We start from the raw sequence: 9994 nt of genomic DNA, 5'->3' as shown, positions 1-9994 counted from the left end.
AGCACGGTCACAGGCAAGCTGAGCATGCCCCCCACTCCCAGCCAGCAGCAGGAACTGATGTGCAGCTGCCTCCTGTGCTGAGGGCCAAAAAGGGATTGGCAGTGCTCTGCCCCAGCAGGAACATGGTCCATGCAATAGTTAGGTTGGGACGTGCAGAGGGACATGTGCCATGGGGGGTAGATTGGAGGGAGAGCAACTAAATCAGCAAGGGAACGCATGGCTGGAGCCCTGCCAGCACCTGCCACCTCTGGAAATAGCTCTTACAGAGCCCCAGGGTCCAGGCATGAAGTCCCCTTCCCTTGGGTTATTACGCAGCACAGGATACATGAAACATGTTGGCAGCAGTCAGTCTAGGGAGAGCTGAGCAAGGGAGGGAGGGAGATTAATAGGAAAACAAATCAGCACCTAGAAACAGAGCAAATGGACAACACATAGGGACCCAGACCACCGGGGATGCTGGATCACAGACAAACCCAGGAACATGCATGGAAGGAAACACAGGCTGCGAGAAGAGCTGGCCACCCAGAGCAAAGGCAGGAAAATGAAAGGAAAACACTTTATTATCTAAATGGGGATAAGATTTCTGGAAGAACAGACTCTTCAGCCCAGGAATGGTGTTTGAAGCACTAGAACAGCTGAGAGAGGTGTTGATGGCGGCTGTCACCAGAAAAAATGAGAGTACGGAGATACTGTTTTTTACCTAAAGCCAAGGCACGGGAGAAGAAATAGATACTTGGTTTGGAAGCAGGGAACTCTGCAGCAGCAAGGACCTGCAATGGAATAAAGCAGTGGAAGAAGTGCATGTGCTCAGTGCCCAGGGCAATGTGCATCTTGCAGATCTTGGAGCAGAGATCCTGCCCAGCCAGGAGTTTGCTGCTCTGCTAACAGCAGTGACAGAGAGGAGGGAGGTTGTGCTCACACAGAACAGGAGCTGCTGGCTGCAGCCTCTGGCAGGGGAGAACTGCCCAGCTCATTGTAGCGTCGATACTGAGCCATCCCTGCTCACCTTCAGAGGAGCCTTGGAAAGAACAAAGAGTTCAAGTTGAGCTGGGGAATCCCCTTCACCACGTGCAGATGGATCTTCAGTCGGTTAGCTTGTGATAGGACTGGTGTGGCTGGAAGGAGAGGCCCAGGAGACGTTTCAAAGATTGCAATAGACATGGGTACAGAGGCAGGACAGTGATTTGTACAACAAGGTTGGTGAGATCACAAAAAAATCAATGTGACAGGTAGCAATAGTTCCTACCTGCCAGTAGCCGACAAGAGGTGAACTCTGTGCCACATTTAAGGTGGGATTTTGCTTAGAAGAGGCCAGGCACTAATAGCAGGGGACTGGGGAGCTCACATCATGGACAGATGCCTAGGCATGTTGAGTGGAGGATGAAGGCATGCCTGGAGTGGTGCCAGGGCTGGATATTGATGCTTAGCTGAAGACAAGTGCTGTGCCCCATCCTGAAAGGAATCTCTGCAGCCTCCTGAAACTCCAACCTGTCTGTGGAAAGACTGGAAGAAATCTGATCACATTTAGTAATGGATCATAGATATGTGATAGCTGCAATAGCAACCACAGAGCCTGGGAACTGGACTTTCTAGAGGCCACAGAAGCCAGAATCTGATGGAGAAGCAGAAGATGGCCTTTGGAAAGCCTGATCAAAACACGTTCTGCCCAAACTGGACCACCACACTCTGCAACAGAGTGAACACAGCTCAGTATCCTGTGGGAAGCTGGGCATAAGACTTCTTTCCCCACACGCCCCACAGAAAGGAGCAGGAATGACAAATGCCATGGTTTCTCCTGGGAATCATTGCAATAAAAAGTACTCAATTCAAAAGCCAAGGAAATTGATGGACCAGGAACTACAAGAGGGCATTACAAAGTCAGTTTCGGTGCCAGCAGTCCATCTCTTCAGGGAAACTTCAATTTGCCTAGAGAAACACAGAAGTGAAATATTTCAAACCTATTTACAGTCCCTGCTTCTTAATGGGAGCTGGGACTCCCCCAAGACACCACCCAACTCAGTTTTGAGGGCAATTTAGATGGAATAACAGGGCGGCTTAGAGTGCAATCCTGGAATGTGTTGGCAAAGGCAAGAGGATGGGGCAAAGGAGGGCAGAAAATCCTCTGCCATGAACCAGCTGCTCCAACGGCAAGAGGGAGGAGGACCGGGGTGGGAGGAAATCTGGTTTGGTACATGGAGAGTGTGCTTTGCCCGGTAACTCCCAGTGTGTCCTCTGTGACAGCTCGGAGGGGTCGTGCATGGTGTTCCACTCCATTAGCAATTACTTTATGCCAGCACATGTAAATAATTATTCTGGCACAGGTTCCCAGCACAGAGCTGTGTGCAGCCCTTTGGAGCCAGTGCAGCGCTGACCCCCAGCACAGCCTGTGCTGCTGCCTTTCTTGGAGACCGGCAGCAGGAGTGAGGAGATTTGTGTTCACATGTGGACAGGCTTCACGTCCTTGCATCAACAGTGCTCTGGAAAATTAAACCATCTGTGCAGGTGAAGTATAATTCCATGTGATCAAACCCTCTGCTTCCCCTCAAGAACTCATTGTGCAGCCCAGCCTTTTCACTGAGATCTGACCCTCATGAGAGAAGCCCTGGGTTTAAAAAACTGGGAGAAATGTTTACAGAAAATATGAAGATAAAAAGTCCACATGACATGATATTTTCTGCGGAAGGTTTTGCCCAAGACGAAGCATTCAGGCTAAAGCTACAAACCCCCGAGAACAGAAGCCACAAAACTGATGCGCCTCTGCATGGTACAACACGAAACAAATTTTTCACCCCAGGAATCTGCCTCTTTCCAAACTCCAACAGTGCCCTCAAGTGCTCAAAAGAGAAGCCGCAAGCCAGAGACGGAGCTTGCAGCCACCCAGGCTGCGCGGCAGAGACTAAAGAACGTGGTGGGGAGAGATGTGGTTGCATGGCCTTAAGTGTGGCTCACTGCTGTCCCCGCCTGAGCTAAGGTGGAATGTCTGTGTCTTTTCCTCCTTTCCTCCAAAGGGGTAGATCTGTGCTGATAGCCCATCTGTCACCTAGAGATGCTCCAAGAGAATCAAGAATAGGTTTAAGGTCTGTGCTGCCTGGAAAAGATGTACACGTCACAAACCTGTGGAAACAGCATTGTTTGGATTTGGCCACTGGAATGATCCCACCCAGCCAGACCTCCTGGATCCACTCCTTCAGGAGACATGATCTCTGGAGAGGAGTGGACAGTCTCAGTGTCCAGCTCCAGAGGGGAGGTTGGGTTTCACCCCATCTGACACCCTGATGTGAACTTTCCAAGCTGTTTGGAGGCTGTTTTGGCAGAGCCAGGCAGGGTTGTTCTCCCTTCTTCAATGGGCTGGGTGTCTCAGCAAGATGGGCTCCTTCAAGGGACAGGAGATAGGGCCTGTTTCGATCTGTTGGACTTCTGCCTGCTCCCAGTGAGAATGGCAGCTGGAGATGTGGTACGTGGTCACCTGGACTCCTTTGTGGGATGCTCAGATGATCTCAAAACCAGCTCACCTCACTCAGGGCCTTCCCTGTGGGTTCCTTGGAGAGTCACTGCAGCTTTATCCTGCAGTTCTGCACTTTGGGGAAAGGGAGCACTCAGTGGTACAGCTCCATCCACCAGAATTTGCTGTACAAGAATTAAGATGTTTTCAAGGGACAACTGAGTCATACTGTGCTGGGAATTGACAAAGCTGCACTGGGAACAGGTCCCCTGTTCCCTCACCCTTTTTCTTATTTGGGGAGACTAATCCTGGATCACGGCACTCATTTGACTTACATGGTATAGACACAAATCCCACTGAGTTAAGCAACAGAGGGTACAGAAACAGGGAGATGAAGACAGGAACTTCTGAGTCTGTTTTTGTCCCTCCAGCCAGCGTGCCATGGTGCCTCTGACCACCCTACCCCAGCCTTTGGAGAAAAGTTTGTGTGGCTTCTCTGAAGGCACATGCGCTGTCTTCCATTGCTGCTCATCATGCCACTGTCCTGTCACCTTTACACACTACCATCCATCCCCTCCAAGGTAGAAGACCACAGGTGCTCTTCCAGCAGGCTGCTGTCATCCCATTAGGCCGCCCTGAACACAGACACCACCCAGCAATCACCAATTTCAGTTTCAGAGCTGGTTTCAGCAAAGAGCCACCCCTTCAGGACCTTTTGCTGCACTGCCTTGATCTGGGATATCCAGCTTCCTCCTCTCTCTAATTCTGGCAAAAAGCTGTTCCCACAGGTGTCTGCTCCAGGTGCTCGCAGGAAGTAGCATCACAATGCCAAACAGACAGGAAAGATCACAAACCTGCAGCCAAAACCTCACCTGTTTTAGTGCCAGTTGCAAGTTGCTTGCACAAGGAACAATTCTTAAGGTATCAGAGACATCAGGACTTTGCCATCAAGGATGGCCTTGCAGGAAAAGTTTTGCTTCTGCAGGGAAAGTACCTACTGCAACACACAGCTCCTGCTCTGCTGTGGCTCAGCATGCCTCAGACAGCAAAAGATGGCCCTGCAGCAAGTGTAGATCTGACAGTGATGGGGATGTTGCTTCTAGTGCAGCAGCCACTGCCCTTCATCTCGTCAATACTCCTTGGCAAATGCCAGCCTCTCCCCAAGCAGCCTGGAGCAGGTCATTCTCAAAGCTGGGGTGTCATCTCCAGCTCAGCTGCTGTCAGCAGCCATAGAGCAAGAGCCACTGGTGACTTCTCAGTATCACCTTGCTTTGATCACCAGCCTGGGGATAAAAACAACCAGATCTGGGTCCAGATCTCTCACAAGGATCCCTTCAACACATAAAATAGGAGCACTCAGGAGAAAACAGGTGAAGCAGTGATTGACCGCTGTAGCAAAGATAACTCAGTGTAGGAGACTGGCAAAGAACCATAGTTTGAGCAGGTCCCCATGAACCTCTCTCCACATATCCACAAGAAAACAGCCTATCCTGCTTTTGTTGCATTCACCAAAATCACCTTGAAACCTGCTGCTGGGATGCCATTTCTATTGTAATGGCAGAATAGCTGCCATGCCACTCACGGCCTACAGGCCCGGCCAAGAGGCATTTCCCTGGCAGAGCACAGAGGCCCCAGAGCAGAACAGGCCTCATTATGAAATTGTGGGTTTCTAATTAATACCCATTTGTCTGCAAGCTGATCTTCTTGACCACATGCCAGCCCGAGAATTTCATCTTCTTCCCTGGGGACAGGGCTTGGCAGTCGCCAGGTCCCACAGTCCCAGGCCCTACTGCCTGCTGCTGGTCACCAGGTCACACACAGCCCAGGATATCACTCTCCACACCTCTGCACACTTATCCTGCAATTAGCACTTGTTCAGGCAAATGAGTTGAGTCAGTTCATTAGCTCTCCTCTGCAATCCATCAATGGATGGATGGCCTTTCCAGGCCTGGGGATGTGAATGGAAAACACCCTGCTACTCCATGTACTGCCTGGTGAGATAGCATTTTTTATTTCTCATATAAATTTCAGCCAAAATCTTTCTGCTTCTCCAATGACACGAATCAGATGAATCTTCCCCAGAGCCGAGCACAGAGGGACCAGCAGCTTTCATACAGCAAGCAGAGAATGCCTGCTCAACTTTAGCACGCGGGAGAGAGGTCTCTTTGAGCCGGCCAGGGCAGGGTTCTCACACAGCTGTGGGTTAGTGAGGCCAGCGGGGACATTCTGTGGCCTTCGCTGCACTGGCTGCTGGTAGCAGGGCCAGTCCCTCTCACTGGGGCCATCTGGAAACCCTCAGAGCTGCTGAAAAAAAGTGCCGCCGGAGGCCCTTGTGAGCCACGGGCTGAGTCAGGTTACCGACAGAGGGACAGGGAACAGAGACACAGAGAGGTCTCCGGGAGGAACAAGGAGCCCTCCTGCAACGGCAGAAATACAGATTGGGATCTTGGGGAGGAACAAGGAGCATCCCTGCTATGGCAGAAATATAGACTGGGATCTTGCGGAGGAACAAGGAGCACCCCTGCTATGGCAGAAATACAGATCAGGGTCTTGTCATCCCTGCCCCAAGAGCAGGATGCCGGCACATGGACTGTGAGAACAGCCTGGTCCCACCCTGCATCCTGTTGCACACAGACTTGACACATGGCTGACCATGCACAAAACATGGGCTTCTTAGCTATTTGCATTTCCTAGGGGCAGCCACACACCCCAGGGTCCCTGCCTGCAACACACACACACCCTTCAGCACCCCAGTTCTAGACCTGGTGCCCCAGGTGTCCTCCCCAGCACACCACGGTGAGATTCTGCCAGGAGGGCACCAGGGAGCTGTGCCTGCAGCATGCAGGGGATCCAATGGCTGGAAACCGGCCAAGCGGGTAATGGAGCAGCAGATCAGGACCCACAGCCAGGGCCGTGTCCATGTGTCCAGGCCCGCCCCATGTCCCACAGCCAGTAGCTCAGAGGACACCCAGAGTGTGGGCTGGAAGCTCCAGCACTGCCCAAGCACTCCCCTGGCCCAGGCCAAGGGCAGGTGATCCTGAGGTGGACATGTCTCCTGCTGCCTCAGCTCCACATGCCCCTCACGGCTGGCTGTTTGCTCACAGGCCACCAATACCACCTCCCTCAGAGAATGAGCACCAGCTCTAACACAGGAAGGTGATGTTCTATACAGATCACAGAACCAGTTAGGTTCAAAAAGGCCTCTGAGGCCGAGTCCAACCTGTGACACAACACCACTTTGTCAACCAGACCATGGCACTAAGCACGATGTCCAGTGTTTCCTAAAAGACCTCTAGAAACAGTGTCTCCACCACCTCCCTGGGCAGCCCGTTCCAGAATCTGACGGACACAGAGTCGTGCGGGCATGATTTGGGAAGTGTGACCGAGGCAGAAGCAGCCACCATGGCAGGCGGGTCCCTCAGGGCTGCCCGGGGACGGGGCGCCGGTGTAACCGGTTTTAGGAGCTCCCAAAACACAGACACAAGGTCTAGTTCAGAAAGGAGACATTGTTTAATCTGCGCATAGTATAAGGTGGAGGTTTCCACAAATCAAGTACACGAAGGGGTAAAAAGCTGTATCTTTTATTCAGTAACATTCACACGAACCTATATTCTCCGCCCACCTAATGCATATTTATTGCGGTGACGTGACCTTGCGCAATGCTTGAAACACAGAGTTCTTTTCTTCATTAAGCAACATATCCTGTAGAAGTTACTTGACTACAGCAGTTAGGTTTACAAAAGGTGAGAAAATTCAGCCAGAGGACACAAAATAAGACTGGAAGGCAGCGGGGAGGAGGGAGCGAGCGGCCCTGCCGCGGCCCCAAGATGGCGGCGCCGTGAGGGGGGAGCGGGCGGGAGTGGGGTTGTTGAAGCTTTATTGTTCCTTCTGCCGCCGCTGCCCGCCGTGTCCGCCGCGCCGAATAAAACTAAAACCATGGCGGGGCCGGCCGGGCCCGCTCGGCACCTGGGGGTCGGGGAGGCTCGGCTCCCCCGCGACGCCGTCCGGCTTGTCCCGGCTCCTCGCTGCCCCGCCTCGGTGCCAGACCCGCGCCGGGGATGTGGCGCTTCGCCTGGTGCCGGTGTCGGGATGGACGGGTGCCTCCAGCACCCGCAGGGATTGACCGGCTCCTACGAAGCCTCTCCGGCGGATGAGGAGTGGGGCTGGAGGGTGCCTCTGCCTTCAGCCTGGCCGGGAGCGGGGACCCCTACCCGTATTAAATCGAAGTCAGCCTTGTAGGTGCTCCTCGGGTGCCCAAAAACCGCAGTCCCTCTCATTTAAAACACTCCCCATGTTCCCTTTTGCCATCGCTGCCTTGTGGCAGAGGCCTTTCCTTCCGTAATCTACACATAAAAGATATTTCCTCCGAAATTTTGTCTCCACCAGTGAACCAAAGCCTGTCTGCTGGGTTCCATTGGCTCTCCAAAGGCATTATATTGGCTGTGCATTAGGGCTGTGCCCCTACTTGGGCAGGTGTGACCTTCCAGGAAGGTTTTTAAAAGTTGGGATGGAAGGGGTTTATCTTGTGCTTTGCTCACAGCAGATTCCTCTCCTTGCTTTGGACCACTAATCGCATCTGTTCTTTGAGATGATTCATCAAGACTCACCCATCAAGAGACAAATAAACAGTTTTTTTTCACTACACCAAAAAATGAGCAGTCTCATTTGGTTTCCTTTGTGATCTCCAGCTCGACTGAGCTGCTGCAGGGGAGCAGGGAGAGGAGATCCTCAGGGCTGTCCCTGTCCCAGGCCAGGTGAGCTGTGGTGGGTCCTGCTCAGGGAAGCCCACCTTCTTCCTGCAGAGGGAGAAGCTGCAGTGAGGTGAGGCTCCGGGGCGTTTTGCTCTCCTGTGCTGCTGCTCAGGAAGGCTGACACACCTGATTTATGGGCCAGGCATGACATAAGGCAGCAGGGTTCTGCAGGGTTTTGGTTAAGATATGCCAAGTGTAATGTGTTTGAGAAGGAATTTGGGTTGACACCCTGGTTCAAAGACAGGGCGGTGCAGGAACTGCTTGTTGGAGTATGGACCAGAACGGAGATCCTTTCCCGGCCTCCATGACCTACTCATTCACTCGTTTCCTCTCTCCAGTACATTTTAACTGCCTGGACGCACCACTTAAAGAAGGTGCCAAAAATGTCCCTGTTGTCCCCCAAAAAGCAGCTCAGTAGTTACAAAATTATTCCAGGAGATGGAGGGAGCATGTTGGCTTTCTGGGGCGAACCCTGCTTGGCTTTCACAATGCTGAATCTTCCTCTGCTGTTTTAGAGCAGCTGCATTCATGTTTGAAGAGTTGTTGAAAGTCCTTTGGTCTTGGTGGAGTTTTGGGGCTGAGGAGGTGCCTCTCTGACAGCCTGATGCAGGAGGTGACAGTGGTGGAACTCCAGGTGTCTTGACAGACTCAGCTCCCAGTAATTCTGTGTAATTCTTACTAAGAAGTTTGGGGGAATCAGACCCGTTTTGGGGTGACTATGCCTGAGAAGTGTTTTAAATGCCTTTGCATCCACACACCGTAGGGGTGTGAAGAGTAATGTCTGCCCTTGGTTGTGGGAACAAGTGGCTCCTGTACTTCTGCTGATGCAAAATGGGTCACAAAAAATGGTCAAAGTAGTGTAGTTTTGTTGTTTATTTTTAACAAATCACTAAGAAATTGCAACACACCATCCTCTGTGATGTAAGCCTACCTGACAAAAAACTGTTCAGATACCCAGCTTTTCTTTTTTGAGGATGTTAAGGGAATCTGCAAAATATAATTAGCACTTTCAGTGTTTTTGGGCACAGTGATCTGTGGCTGAGCAGTGACTGGAGCAAACTTTGGCAGTTTCTTTGGGTTTGTGAAGGTTTTCCACTGCATAATTTTGCTTGTTATTTGGGGCAGCTCTTGGTTTGAAGAAAACTTGCCATTAAGAGTTCTATCAGAGCTGTTTGTTTTTTGATCTATTGTATTTCTATTCAGAACATCATTGCAGACAGACAGCCAAAATGTGTGGGGTTTGAGTGGTATATTCTGCTGCCTTTAGAGACCGTGGAGCGCTGAATTTAGTGAAAGTGTTGCTCATTTTCCTCTGTTATCAGTCTGCGCTGATGCTCTGAACTGCAACAAAACAGATTGAAAAACAAATTGGCGTGCGCTGGTTCCTTGTGCTGGATTTCACATTATCCTCGGGGCAAGCTGCCTGCTCTGCCCCTTTGGAGCACCCCAGAGACAAGTAATGGCCCCTCAACATCTTTCAGCACTTCAAAGGCTGAATTACTTTTTGTGGGAGAGGTAAGAAAATTGAATTGCAATCCTTGATTTTCTGGCTTTCCAATAACCCTCAGTGTAAGATCATCACCTTGGTAACAAGGAAACAGGAAACTGGTAAACAGGCGCAGAAAGTATTCGGATTGTGATTTAAGGCTGTCACTGCTCTTAACTCCCCAAAGCTAAAAACAGAACATTGCCCCTCACTCAGAGGCCACTGTCATGCCCAAGGGACTGCAGGGCTGAGCAACACAAGTGATGTATCCCAGCTTTCTGTCCTACTTGGTTCACTGATTTCCATGAGGATTGT

This window comes from Hirundo rustica, chromosome 22 (assembly GCF_015227805.2).
Source record: "Hirundo rustica isolate bHirRus1 chromosome 22, bHirRus1.pri.v3, whole genome shotgun sequence".
In the NCBI taxonomy this organism is placed as follows: Eukaryota; Metazoa; Chordata; class Aves; order Passeriformes; family Hirundinidae; genus Hirundo; species Hirundo rustica.
Note: the sequence above shows the minus strand (reverse complement) of the source record.